Source organism: Erigeron canadensis, chromosome 8 (genome assembly GCF_010389155.1).
Source record: "Erigeron canadensis isolate Cc75 chromosome 8, C_canadensis_v1, whole genome shotgun sequence".
In the NCBI taxonomy this organism is placed as follows: domain Eukaryota; kingdom Viridiplantae; phylum Streptophyta; class Magnoliopsida; order Asterales; family Asteraceae; genus Erigeron; species Erigeron canadensis.
This window is the reverse complement of record NC_057768.1, coordinates 20,879,206-20,895,191: the sequence shown is the minus strand read 5'-3', so window position 1 is coordinate 20,895,191 and position 15,986 is coordinate 20,879,206. Positions and strand designations below refer to the sequence as shown.

Below are 15,986 nucleotides of genomic sequence, written 5' to 3'. Positions count from 1 at the left end.
TCTAATCAAACAATGGTTTTGGTTATTGAGATAACAATTATATCTACCGATTGTACCCAACCGTTAACACATTAATTCCTATTATCATTGAATGATATCTACCGTACCCGTCATATATCCAATCATTTGTACTCAAACAATCAAAATGACATATATGTAATCAATAATTACCATTAAAGACACACATAAATCACCAATCAATTCAAGATAAATTAAAAGAAAGAAATACGCTAAGATCTCGATATAACGTTAAATAAAATCAACATTGAATTATAAAAATCGTGCAGTCCTTACATATTGTCTCACTTCATCAAGATAGATGATAAAGTGATTAGCTACTCATTATTGAAAAGGAATAAGAAATCAAAATCGAAGAATTCATTGTTACCGAATACAAGGAATCGAAAGCAATTAACGTAAATGATCCAATCGTGATTGAGGGCTTCAAAGATGATTCTCCAGATGAAAAATCTCTCCAAGGATGCTCTAAAAACGACGGGAGAAAAAAGATAGCCCTAGGGTTATTTTAAACTTGGTATTTATAGTTTTTAAAAAAGTCTAACTTCTGGTCGGCCTAAATATGTGGCACATACCCATTTGTATGTGGCACATATTTGAGTGTTTCTCCCATTAGCTCGTCAGATGTGGCATGTGCGCTTTAGCATGTGGCGCATATGTCACTCTGTCCAGAATTAGTCCCAAATATGTGACACACACCAATGGTATGTGGCACATACATCTGAACAAATAACACTCTTCTTAAGCTTCATTATGTGGCACATATACATAACATGCGCCACATATTTGCATCTTTAGCTTCTTCCTTTTGCTTTTCTCGATCAAAACTTCTCACACTCATCCGCAAACGTCCATGAGCTCATAATTAACCATATTTATGCAATTTCTTCCATGGAACATACTATGGACCTGAAACACTCGAACATACCATAAAGCATTGAAATATATACAAATATAACCCGAAATTAAGCATAAATTGGCTGAAAACATTGTGGGAAATATATATAAAGTTGGACACATCAGTTATCAAAATCTAGCCAAAAAATGTGTATACGTATATGTACAAAAGTATATAATAATGAATATTTACAATAATATTAAAGGTTAAGTGCATGGAAATGTAAACAACTAAGGTTGAAAAGTTATTGTGTACATGAACTTACAAAATGTTTATTGTATACATGAACCCTGCTAATTTTCTATTGTATACCGAAACCGGCTAAAGGGTTGATGTGGGCCCAGTTTTGATGACACGTCGCCTATAAAAACAATTTTCCCCCCGTTTTTCCACATAATCTATTTCCCACCTTTTTTTTCCCGCCATTCTTTCTTTCTCCCTCTTTCTCCCGCTCTGAAGCTTCAACCATCACATCCATGGCATCTTCTTCATCATCATCGGCTGCTACAAATCGTGGAGATAGATATATACTTTGTCATTGTGGACAACGGATGAAATTGATCACATCTTGGACCCACAGAAACCCGGGGAGGCATTTTGTTCGATGCCCTAATGTAAGGTTTCGTTTTATGGGTCGGGTTCATCATATAAAGCTAGATTTAATTATGGTTACTATGTTCTTTATTTCAGGTAAAAACCCCAAGGTGTACCACCTTCAGATTCATTGACGATGAGCTTCCTAGTGAGTACTACAAAAATTTTTTATTTGATCTTTGCTCACAGAATCGTATGAAGGTGGAAGGTGTTTTGATGGAAGAGGAGGAGGTGTCTTCAGTGAAATCAACGTTAGGTTTCTTTGAAAGATTTGTGTATGTATGTACCGGATTTATGGCCATGTTTTTCCTTGTCCTAGCTTTTGTTTTGATGAACTAATGGTCTTGTTAAAGTGTCTAAGTAATATGCATGTATTTTATCTTGTTTTGTGTTTTAATGGGTTTTGAATAAATAATGGATGGTATCTGTTTTGGTTCTATATATGTTTCATTGATTTTTAAGTTGAAAGAAAAAATATATATGTTTCATTGATTTTTAAGTTGTGAATGTGTTTGGTTATATACATATATATACATAAAATACATAAAAATGCAAAATGATGCAGAAGCAATGAAAATAGAAAATATACAGAAATAAAGGCAACAGACATATAAATAAGTTAATAACTACATCTGCATTACATATCATGGTTGCATCAAACCATGATATACAAAAGATTAGTGTTTGTCACATGTTAGGTACATAAAACCCAACAAATAAGTTTGTTTCTTCAATGCATATGTAGAAATACCAAGGGAGTTTGTTACTAGATACACAAAAGATGAGTTACAGAAAATTGTAACAAACTGCCCATACCATGCATCTAGACCTAAATATTACAGTACAAAGTTACATTACATGGACCAAATTTAGAACCAAATTACAATATAGTAATATCATCAGATTCTGTGAGTCCAGGGCGATCATCATTCTCCTTCCTGCACAGTTTCCTCTCCAGGATTCTTTAGCTTGGAAGCCTTTTCTTCAAAGCTGCTTGTTGCTTCTTGGGTGTTGGTTTTTTTGGGGTTGTTTGTTTCCTTGTGCCTTCATTCACTGGCTCCTGTGTCCCTAGTTGTGGTTCAGCCATCATAGTTGGTTCAGCCATCATAGTTGGTACAAAGACTTATTTTTTGGGTTGCATTTTTCTCTTTATTGCAGAAAATGTGACTTTCTCATATGTACCCACCCCACTTCTTAACCATGGAACTGTCCTTCCAAATGCAACTCTTGGTCCATCCCTTCCTAACCCTAAGGTACCACCACCCCTCTTAGTTTTTGGAATTCTAGGAGGAAGTTTCTCAACACAGTCTAACAAAAAAGATGAATAATGTCTTAAGTATATAAATGTATTAAAAATGCATTTCACAAAGCACTAAAATGGGTATTAAAACAAGAATAATGACTTAAGTAACATTGCATTTCACAAAGCACTTAAATGGCTCTTAAGACAAGAATAATGTTTTAAAAATGCATTGCACATACCTGAATTGTCTGGAACAGGAACTGGAAACCTATATCCTCCTTTAGTAACTCCCACTCTTCTTCTTGGACTCAGTGGTGGTGATGGCATCCTTGCTTGCATTTTAACAGGTTGTTGTGTCTCATGTTCAGAGTTAACTTGTGCTTTACCATGACGGCTACTTTGACTTTGTTGATTTGGTGCAATATGACTATCTTCAAACAATCTCTTTTTGACACTAGAACATTGACTTGCTCTCTGTGGAACACCAGTGCATGTAGAACCCTGAGGTTGTGGTCCCTGGCTAGGTATTTGGTTGCCCTGCTCCAGACTTGTGCACTTGGTCTCTGACTTGGACCAGCATTGCCACTACTCATGCTTTCACTAGCTTTCTGCTTTGGTGGCCTCCCTTTGGGCTTTGCAACCACTGGTTTTTCTACCTTCTCATTCTTACAACCTCTAGCATTGTGGCCCTTCTGCAGGCAGTTGGAACAACTCATCTCTACCCCATGTTTTGTAACCCTGGAACCATACACTTTTGGTTCATGTGTTGCCCTCGTCCTTTTCTTTTTTGGTCTCCCAGGCATAGCTTGGCCTGGGTGGCAGTGGCACAACTGAACCTGGAAATGAAAACCATGTGTCCATTCCCCCAACTGGATTCAAGTAATGCTAATATGCAAACATAAAGTAAGTCTTTCTGAACTAAATGGCTAAGTAATCCTTAGGATTCCTGTTCATTTTATACATTGCTTGCATTGCATGAACACATGGTATACCACTCAAATCCCACATTCTACAATCACAAGTACCCATGTCCACATCTACACCATATGCATATCTATAGTTCCTAATCTCAAATTTGTTTTGACCAGCATGTATGACTAACCAATCTGCCCCTCCACTTCTTATTACTTCTAACTTTTTTCTTATAGCAGGACAAATATCATGTTCCCACAGTGAGCTTTTCTCTCTAGTTGATTCTAACCTAATCATCACCATGACTCTAAGTGCTTCTAAGAGAGTAATTATTGGTTTGTTTCTTACCTTAGTCAGCACAGAGTTCCAGCATTCACTGAAGCCATTCTCAACAGATTCACAGCATACATCAGTCTTGAAAAATGCCATGCTTCATGACTTTGGGTTCCTTTCCATCAAGTACTTGAAGGCATTTGGGTTAGCAGCTTTAATTTCTTTCATCACAGAGTCAAATTGTGCAGGGTAACTACTTTTAGCAGCTCTCCAAAACAAATTCCTGAATTCAACCCCACTATATATTTTCCTGAAGTTCTCATATACATGCCTTGCACACTACCTATGCACAGCTCTTGGCATCACATCTTTCACAGCTTCAATCAGTCCCTGTACAAATATCTTCATATAAGCAATTTCTACTATACATGTATATTAAAATGCAATTACTAGTAAACATGTATCTACTAAAATGCAATTACTAGTAAACATGTATCTACTAAAATGCAATTGCATACCTTATGTCCATCTGACATCAGTATGAGTTGAAATCCATTGGGGGCATCAAGGTCATTGCTCAGTAGTGTAAGAAACCATGTCCAATTATGCTTGTTTTCCACATTGACAATTGCCCATGCAATAGGATAGATCTGGTTATTTCCATCTCTCCCTACTGTAGTCAATAACTCACCTCCACATGATGACTTCTAGAAAACATCCATCTAAGGCAACTATTCTCCTACATCGCTTCTTGAATCCTTCCTTGAGACCAAACAGGCACACATAGAACCTATCAAAGTAAGTCTTTCCATCTGGATTTGTGGTTGTACCTAATTGCACAGTTGACCCTGGGGTTGTCCTTAACAGTGCATCTCCATATGGCCTTAGCATTGCATAGTGCACCTCCAATGACTTCTCATACTCATTCAATGCCCATGCTCTAGCTCTTTTGACTTGCTGTTGTGTTACAAAACATTTATATTTTTTCATTACCAGTTCTTGAAGTAGAGAGCATTTGATATTAGGTTGTTGTCTAATTCTGTCTGCAAAGTGTCTACCTATCCACTTGTAGTTGATCAGGCTACCATACTTGAAATTTCTTGCATATGTGTGGTCATCAACTAGCTTCTTCACCTGGAAAGATCTTTCTGAAGTCATCCATGCAGCAGCCAACCTCCAATTACATTTCTGTGGAGGGGGCTGATATCTTCTGTTTTTTCTCTATTTGCCAACACTGGGGTCTTTTATCCTTGGTGGCCTGACTCCACATCTTGCAATGATATGGCTTTTAGAAGCCCTCTCATACCACAGTGAATAACCATTGGCCAATGCATAATAAGACAAACACTCTTTCAATTGTTGTGGACTCTCATACCTCTCTCCAATCTGTAAAATAAAATTAATTGAAAGTTATTATTGATTTTTGACAAAATATTACTTGAAAAATAAGTTACTTGAAAGTTATTATTGATTTTTGACAAGATAAACTATAAACAGATACTAAAGTTTTCAAGTATTGGATACCTTGGGTTCCTTCAATCTCCAATGGGTATGTTTGTCATGTATTGGAAACTTTGGCACATCATCTTTGGGTGGTTCCAATGGATCAACCCACTCTGATTTGCTATCATCTTTCAATGCATTTACTAGTTTGGAAATAAAATTATCATGCTCTTCATGTAATACTGACCTGTCCTCTCTATCCTTAACACCACCACCAAGTTTAGGCAATTGTTTACTTGTGATTACCCTGTCTTACCTGTTCTAGCTCTTCCTTACCCTCACTAAGATGATCTAAAGAAGCAAGTGATTCAACATCAGATTCATCTGGTTCATAGTCCTCATCTTCAAATCACTAAAGTTTCCATCTTGTGGTTGGTTGCTAGATTGACCTGCCTCAGGAGTGCTCTTCATGCTAGATTAACCTGCCTCAGGAGTCCTAAAAGAGTCATCGGGTTCATTCACATGTAGAGGCTGATCATCATCATCATCCTCAGGGGGAGGCTAATCATCATCCTGTACCAACTCAACCTGCTCTACAACCTCTTGATTATCATCATCTCCTACATGATCCTCAGGTCCATTATTTATATAGTGTTCTAAGTTTAAATTCTGGTGATCAACATACATATGCATGGTGCCATAGCTTTCACCAACATCATAAAATACTTCCAAATCTTGATTTGAAACTAATCTCATTATAGTTCCAAAATCACCACTGGTTAAAAGGTAGTAAATGTTAAATATAGGGCTACCAGTTTCAGCTTCGATGTAACTTCTAACTTGTTCTAATGAAACTCTTGGAATGTTCAAGAATTTGGTTATCCCAACTTCATAACGAAGTGGCATATACACCATCGTGGTGCAGAGTGATGGGAAACGGACCAGGATATACCATTTCTACAATAAAAAACGATAAATATTTAATTATTATTGAAAGAAATATATTATTCCAGAAAATAAGCAAAAAAATTAAAAAAAAATGTGTTTTCCCCTTTTTTAAACCTAATTTGAACGATTGTGTGTTACTTACAACGATAAATAATGAATATTTCAATAAATAAACTGTAAACAACATAATAGCAACGATAAAAAACGATTATTATGAATTTCTAAACGAAATCTTCAACCCTAATTTTTACTGTTTCAATTTAGGGTTTTCTGAAGCAAAAAAACAAATATTGAGATAGATTATTAGCATAGATAGTGATAAAATACCTTGGATTGTGTAGATAAACTATTTTATGTCATTGATCGAACCGGAATTCTGGATTTCAACTCTCAAAACTATCGATCGGACTACTAGTGTGTGTTACTGTGTGTTGGTGTGTGTGTGTAAATGTGTGTGAGATCAACAGATATCGGCTTATATATATTCGTTTTTTATTTTTATTATTTCAATTACAAATGTTGTGCATTACACGTAAGCAAAATATATTTTAAATTGTAAAGGTAACCGGTTAACGAAATAGCAGGTAAAACATGTATACAATAACCTTTCTGTGTATACACGTTTAGTAAAAAATGCCTTACAGAAAGCATCTTAAGCACGAATTTAGTAAAAAATGTTTATATCATGCAAAAAGCATGGTCGTGCAATCAAAAACCTGCATGTGGCAGCTGATATGGGGTGCCATGTATCTAATATAAGTTGGCACGTATGCATTTTACATGATATAAACATTATTACAAGTTCGTGCATAAATAAAGGTCGGGCTTAGTTCGTGCATTCTATAACCTTTTGGGCGTAGTTTATTAGATTTCGGCGCACTAAACCCAAAAAATAAGGGCTATTAAAAAAGAAAAAAATATTTATATATATATATAAATTAAATAATTAATGATTTAAAAAATATTTGGTTATACATATAAAGATAAGATAAAATTAAAATCAAGCTAACAAATACTTCATAGAAAAAATAACGTGCAACAAAATAATATAAAAAAAATTAAGGGCAATTAAATAAGATAGGTTACAAAGATATGATAGAATTAAAATATAATCAAACTAACAAATACTTTATAGAAAGAATAACATGTCAAAATATAAAGAATAACATGCCAAAAAATATATATATATATATAATAAGGGCTATTAAAAAAGATAAGTTTTAACCACAAATTTACACGTAGGATAAGTGTTTATTAGTTGTCAATATATAAAAAACAATATCCACATAAGCATTTAATTATCCTCTTTTAATTAGATAGAGATATAGAAATTTTTATTCACATCAAACCTAAAACGTATATGTCGTACTAAATTTACAACATCCACATATATATTGGAACACTAGATTGGATTAATAATAAAAGGGGTAACTGCGCCGGTATGCAGTTAACTGATCCCAAAAAGTTATTGTGTGCACGAACTCTAAATTTATTTTATTGTATTCTGAAACTTGAAAAAATGATTATAGTAAACATGGAACCGGTCAGTTGCCTCTCCACCATCATCATCTTAACCCATCTATCTCTCTCTCTCTCACTAACAAATCAACCCCCTTTTCTTTCTTTTCCTTTGTATTGCTAATTGATTAGTCGGTTTGTGTTTTGATATATATATTTACCAAAGAAAAATGATCGAGACAATGGTGGGTCTAGACCTAGACGATGATGATGAATTGATGATGTTGTTTGTCTAGGGATGGGGTGGCTGGAAGTGGTGGTGGTAATGAGAAGTGACGGCGGCGGAGGAGTGATAACAGGGACAATCAATTAGCACCGCCATCTGCTGCTGTTTCGATAAATTAGGAACCAACTACTCTCGATCATTATAAATCAAAATCCAACTACCACCGCCATCTGCTGCTAGCCTGCTATTGCTATTTCTCGATCATCAAATCCGAAAAACTAATTTTGAGATGTTGTTAGATAAACCCATATGATTTATGATCCCCGTACGGTATTGGTTGTTGAAGATGATAAGCATCATTGTCAAAGATGATTGGATTTGCAGGGTGGTCTGAACAAATCTCGTAGGAAACCTTGGTCGGAAAAACGAAACACAACCAAAACTCACCTAATCGATACGGGAAGGTTGAATCAGTTATATACGGGATAAAAAACCTTACGGGTTTTCCAATGGGAAGGTTGAATCTGCTTGTAGTTTGTGGTTGAATCTACTTGTGGGTACAGTTTTTTAAATACACAAACATTGTATGTAAATCATTAAAATTTATTGTGTGCATAAACTAATCCCTAAAATTTATTGTGTAGAGTACGAGTAATATTTTATTATCCGTGTGTATAGACGAGACTCAAATTTAACACATGTATTGATGAGCCAGATTATTGATTTATATGACCACAAATTCCATAACAAACACAACGTTGTTGACTTGTTTCTCCTTTGGTCTCATAAAATTTGACCACGCTTTCCATGTTCTTACTCAAATCTCAACTTCATGCATATTAAGTTGGTTAAACCTTTGTTAGCGATTAAAAATTTTATTAAATTAGAATAACAAACATTGGATATGATTTTTATATCAAACACTTGATGTCAATACAATTGATTAATTTATTAATTACAAAAGTACAAATAGTTGCAAATTAATTAAACGACATACCGATTATTATACATATAGTATAGATATAGCTTACAATTTCTCAACGGGTGGAACTTTATAGTACTCAAATGGAATAACGTAGCCTGCATTCATATTCTCCATTTCATGCTTGAGAAATACAAAGACAAAACGCACCCATAATAGCTCCAAAAGCTTGAGAGGCCATGAAAACGGAGAGCTTCGAAACAAGACCCATCCCAACTTCATCATCGTCCATGCCATCACAACCATTATATTCAAGCCTCTCACCATCAATTCCTTCACCATTTCTTTTATTAATTATTTCTCTCTAAATTGCTAGCTTCTACTCACAACTTACACTTGTAGTATATGAGACAAGGGTAGAGACAAGAGGATTGGAGTATAGTACTCTATAGTAGCACTTGATGGACTATTGGCAAAGCTATTTATAAAGAAACTTAATTGTGGTGATAGTTTGAATGATGTGTCTTTTGGCTTATAATTTAGACAAAAATAACGATGTCAAGTTATTGAAGAAGTGTTTGTATATGTTGTTCTAGATGTTTCTATGTATATCTTATATAACTACGTACTTTACACTTATAATATGATTTACGAATTAATTATTTACATTATATAAAGAAGTTTCAATGTATTAAACAAATATATGAAACCACTTAAAATATACATTTTATTTTATCAAATAAACTAGTTTTTAGCTAGAAACTGTATTTGTTATATGTATTTTGGAGAGAATACAGTAATAACATATGATCTTAATCATGTTTTTTTTTTTTTAACTTTTAAATAATGTATTTTTTAATATATCTCTCAAGTATATAATTATACCATTCAAGTAATTACAAAATTATCATTATATAAAGACAAAATGTCACAAATGGTCCCTGTGGTTTGTCACTTTAGCGTTTTGCCCCTGTGCTTTTTTTTCGTTGTTACTGGTCCTTGTCTTTTTCGTTTTCGTTGCCAGAAGCCCCTGAAACTAACTTCTGTCCAAAATGGCCGTTAAATCCCTCACGTGATATGCACGTGAGGGCATTTTGGTCCTTTTATCTTTAAAACACCCATCCTCTCTTTGCCCTCTCATTTTTCAGATCTAAACTCAACTTCTTCACCATCATCTCTAACAAGCTTAAATATCTAGTTTCAGATTTTCATATCCATATCTAATATACAAAAATCCATATCTAATATACAAAAATCCAATATCTTCATCTTCTTTATTTTTTAAAGTCTAATCTAACACACTATTTTATTTAACAGTTACAGTATTCCATATAAATAAATTTACTCACATCTATATATCTATAAACATACTCCAATCCAGACATTAATTTTGTAAAAACCCATTAATCAAAACCCCATTTTTGATATTCATGGAAACTGTGTAGAAGAACAAATTTATATAGAGATTTAAAAAAGAAAGTGTACTATTGGAAACCATTTTTCATAATTTTGTTTACAGCTGAACTCATCGTATCCATCAGCCCATCAGCCTTTGAAGGTCTCATCCCATCAACCTTTGAAGGTCTCATCGGAAATAGTGAAGGTAACTCCGGCCACCAGTCACGGGATCTATATAAATACATACATATAATCTATATAGGCATACATATATGTAAAATATATTTCAGATCTAATGAAGAGCCTCTACTGGGTTTTGATTGATATATAAGAAAAGGGGTATGGGGGATTTTCACAAAGAAAACAAGTGTGATTTTGATTAATGGGTTTTGACACCTTGTGTATGGATTGCAGTTGGCTCGTTCGTATACATAAACATATATAGATGAACAAGAGTAAAATAAAATTGAGTGAATTGATGCTTATGGAATATATGAATATTAGGGGTGAGTATGGATCGGTTTGGTTCGGTTTTTGGCTAAAACCGAAATCATAACCGATCCATTCGGTTTTTAGAAAACCCAATCCATTGGATTCGGTTTTTGTTCGGTTCGGTTTGTCGGTTTTTTTGTTCGGTTTAGAACGGTTTCGGTTTTTGTTCGGTTTTTATTATAATTTATTTTTTTTAACTTTTTTGTTTATTATGTTATAAATTTAATTTTCAGTTGTTAACAAAAAAAATTATGATATAGAAATTAAAATATAAAGATGTTTTTTATCGACTAATTATATTTTTTAGGTGTTAAAATTCATATAACTTTTATAAAGCGAATTGATTTTCTTGTACGTTTTCATCTAAAACATACAATTTATATAGATTTGTATACTAAAAAGACAAAAAGTTTAAATATATTAACATATTTACAAATTATAAGTAATAAATATAAATGTAATATGATATAAATATTAAATAATTAATATATAATTGATTCGGTTCGGTTCGGTTCGGTTTTTGATCGGTTTTTTGGCATATGAAACCGAAACCCGAACCGATCTGTTCGGTTTTTAGAAAACAAAAACCAAGCCAATGAATTTCGTTTGGTTTTCGGTTTTTTCGGTTCGGCTTTGTCGGTTTGTTTTGGTTTTTGGTTTTCCGGTTCGGTTTTTGCTCACCCCTAATGAATATGATAACTATTATATTAAATAGGGTATGTTATATTAGATTTTGAGAAGAAAAAGAAGACGAATACATTCGAATTACGTATATCAGATTTGAGATTTTATATATGATATTTGAGTTTTAAGAAATTAGTTTTCATTATTATTATTATTATTATTATTATTATTATTATTATCATTATCATTATCATTATCATTATCATTATTATTATTGTTATTATTGTTATTATTAGTTGATATGATATAAAAATCTGGAGATGATGAGGAGGAGGGTTAGATCTAAAAAAAAAGAGACATTATGACAATGTTTGGCCGGATTTTGGTGGTGGTGGTGGGGTGGTAGCCAGAAAAAAGGAGGAGGAAGAGGAAGAAGAGGGTGTTTTTTTTAATCACAAATAGTCCTTGCAATTACAAAATGGACCAAAATGCCCTCACGTGATATGCACGTGAGGGATTTAACGGCCATTTTGGACGGAAGTTAGTGCCATGGCTTCTGACAATGAAAACGAAAAAGACAAGGACCAGTAGCAACGAAAAAAAAGCACAGGGGGCAAAACGCTAAAGTGACAAGCCACAAAGACCATTTGTGACATTTTCTCTTATATAAATCTTGAGTTAAAGGCCAATCATTATTGTCAAACTCGTATTCATATAAGTCAAGTAAAAACAAAGTCAAAACAATATTGTTCTTTAAATATGTAACTTCCTAATAGAAAATAGTGTTTGCGTGATTGCGTCTTGTTTCTGTATATTGTTTGGCAAATGAAAAGGATCGTAAATGTGTTATAAAAAAAAAAAACCCTTTATTTAAATCTGGAATTTCCTTCGATTTCTCTTTTGAATTGCTGAAACCAAAAGTTTATTGGCACGTGTTTAATCAAGTGAACAAACTTTTTTAATTTGAGTCTCAAAATGAAAGCAGGTAACTATTGACTTATTCTCATTTCAATTTTAGCTCTTACTGACGATTATCTTTTTTCTTCCGTGTTCGATTAAAAACACGCTCGTGGCATATACAACAAATCGTTTTCTTTGTTTATTTAGAAAATTACGGAGTATTATCTATTAAAGTAATTAATAATACCAATCATTGGTTGATTGTTTATCGCTTACGACCAAGAATAGACAAATATAATATCATGCATCTTTTCTGACTCTTAGAAGTAGGGCAATGTATAGTAGCGTAACTAATTTGCTACCCCTTCAATCATATTGTACGGATATCACTTTTAATAATAACATTAGAGAAGATAGTCGTTTATTCTGTGATTCAATATTTCACCCAACTAACAAAACAATAAATCATCTAAAACAGTGAACGTATCATAAAAGTCGACTTCTTAAAGTTAAATGAAGCTGTCGTTTTAACTTTGGCTGATTTATTATAACCCCATAAAATGGAAAATGGTCTATTTCAAGAGTTTGTACGTTTCCATGTTAACATGGATATGATATGATTGATTGGAATTCATTTTATATTACTTCGTATTATGGATGGCTTCACTGAAACTCCAATTTTTCATGTATACCAAAAACTAATTCTAGCTAGTCATTTAATTTGAAAACCTACCCCTACTTTCAATTAACTTACTCATATTATTTTATCCTTTTTTTTTAAAACAGCAAAATTATATTTTATAATCAAAAGATCAACTAGCAAAACGCTAGAGATCAAAATACAAACTATGCAAACCTAGTCATTTAATTTGAAAACCTAGCCCTACTTTCAATTAACTTAGTCATATTTTTTTATTTTTTTTTAAGAACAACAGAATTATATTAATAATCAAAAGATCAACTAGCAAAACGCTAGAGATCAAAGTACAAACTATGCAAATCTAGAATACAACCTTACACATCAAGACTATAAAAAGCCCGCACAAAAAGAATCCACCCAAAAACGCAACCAACTAAAGTGGATAAAGGTTCCAAGCATCCCAAAACGTCCCGTCTTTCTTGTCCCTATTATGAATCCAGCCATAAGGTAAGGTTACAGTAGCACTAAAAATGCCCAAACCGATCTCATCGGTATTGCTGTATAGCTTGTTATTTCTTAATTTCCAAATGTACCACCACCACATGGATAAAATAGCTTGCATCCTAAAACAAGTTTTGACTGGAAGATTAAGCTCATCACACCATTTTAGCACATCGTCCGGGTTACCATCAGGAATGTTAAGACAAATTCAGGAGCTTAGCAATGTCCTAAATTCGACAACCAATTTGCATTTCTGAAAAATGTGATCAATGAGTTCCACACCAGAGCGACAAAGAAGGCATGTAAAGGAGTTAACATCAACACCTCTAGCAAAAAGTTTAATGCTCGTAGGAATAACAGCCCGTCTAAGTCTCCATACAAACAGGTTAATTTTCTTAGGGACCAGTTGGTTCCACAAGGTTTGATTGTTGCTAACAATTGGGAGGGTAACGTGATCAATGAGTCTTCGCAGCTGAGCAACCAAGAATGCCTTAGAGCCTTTTAAATTCCATTCCCAAATGTCTGGGACGTCACTGTTCAAAGAGTTAGGAAGACATTACACTAATTTTTTTAACATGTGCAATTCACGAGACGATCTTGTTGGAATATGATCATGTTAATTATAAAATGTATGTCCGAAAATAATTTAAGCCTACGGGGTCATACGAAATGACACGGTAACTCTATATTATTAATTAGTATATTAAAGTAATATATTAATTAAAATATAATCACGAATTAATTAATTATGGATTTAATTAATTAAAGAGGAGGTATTGGAGTGAAATAAGGAATTAGTGTAGTTTCCTTATTCCACAAAGGGAGGGCCGAAAATTCCAAAGCCTTTAGGCTTTGGGATTACTTGTCCATCAAATTTAAAACCCTAACTAATTAGCCTATATATAGAGGGTTAATTCTAAAGTATTTAACGTACAATTACACAAAGCAAATATTATCTCCTCTCTCCCTTTTTCTTTAGGCTCGGCCGTAGGAAACAAAACCAAGGGATTTTGGTTTTGTGGCATTTGAATATTCATATGAACTTTGAATAATTAATGCTTTGCATTAATTAAGTTTTGTTAGTTTACAACAAAGGCTTTTCGATTCATGTGGGTTTCGACATTAGGGAGTTAAACATATGGTTATTTGGTTCATGACTGGAGTGTAATAGCAAACGGTATAGGGATGTCTAGTGTGCGATCGTAAAGGGGTTTTCCTTTATACCTTAATTCATAATAATAATAATAATAATATTAACTAATATTATTGGAAGCTTTGCGCAAAGGTTCACGTTTCGATTCATTTCTTTGTTAATTAATTTGATTGCACATTTGTTTCGATTCTTCCGTTGCGTTTTACTCGTGGTTAGATGCATGTATTTTAACAGTGGTATCACAAGTCACATATGTGATCTATTAGTTACAAAGATCAAAACTTGAAGGGGGGGGGGGGGGGGTTAAGGGTTGGTTTAAATTAATTATTAAACAAATTTTCTTATTTTATTTAATTAAAATTGTTTTTATCAAAATAAATGTAGGGCTTTGTTTAATTGATTTTAACCTAATTCAATGGTGAATTGAAACCCTCAAGCAAGTTTTGAATTATGTGAATTCACATGATTTATGTGTTATAAATTGCATGTTACGTGTATGGTTTTATTTAAGTTGTTAAATAAAAGGTATAATCACAAGTAATTCATGCAAGGTTACTTGTGATTATTACTAATGTATATAGATATAATTAGCAAAGCATGATGATAAAATAATTAGGGTTGATTATTAGATGAATTGTGTGACTATATGAATTTTCGTGTGATTTTTCTGATTTGCGACAGTACACTAAAAAATTCATATCTTTTAATCTGTAATGAGTTAGAAGTCGAATTTCGGACTGTAGATAGTCGACTCATAGGGATACAACTTTGTAGTTTCGGTCGAAAGCTGATTCGGACCAGAAGCAGTTGTAAACTTGTCGTCAAGCTACTGGAAATTTCCAGTCAGCATACTTTATGTGTTTATGTGATATTACTTGATAAATTAAATTGTTTAGAGGCTTACACAATCAAGGTAACTTGATGTATGTGGTCCTTTTCTTCAGAAAGGGGAGCCGAAAATTAAACATATGCATGAACCATAGTGACCATGTTTAGGTGGCCTACCTTAACTTGTTACTTGATTAAAATAGTTCGGTAATTAGTAAAGTTTATTAATTTTGTATTTTTTTATAAAGTTGTATAAAGGTGATGCAAAATTGTTTTCTTGAAAAATATAAATTTGACTAAGAAGTATCAAAATAAGAGATTTCATTAATAAAATTGGAGTCTTACAACCTTGAGATACACCGGCTCACCCATTTGAACAAACTCTAAGAGAGGTATAAGTCGGAGTGCGCTAGCCTTCTAAAAAGGCGGGTTTTTAATTGTGTTCATCGCAAACCTTTGCCCTTGCGCTTCTTTGTGCATTCAAATGGAGCTACCGAGCTCTCTCGTGTTGTTAA

General features: G+C 33.4%; 1 long non-coding RNA gene across 1 annotated transcript; it reads right to left on the bottom strand.

The window, feature by feature from the left end:
- Nucleotides 1-2,193: 2,193 nt before the first annotated feature.
- LOC122580637 lies at nt 2,194-6,323 on the bottom strand. Its single transcript, XR_006320833.1, has 4 exons — nt 5,463-6,323; nt 4,457-5,324; nt 2,993-4,328; nt 2,194-2,818 (listed from the first exon to the last, which is right to left on the bottom strand). It is a non-coding gene; the product is annotated as an uncharacterized LOC122580637 (long non-coding RNA).
- Nucleotides 6,324-15,986: the final 9,663 nt, after the last annotated feature.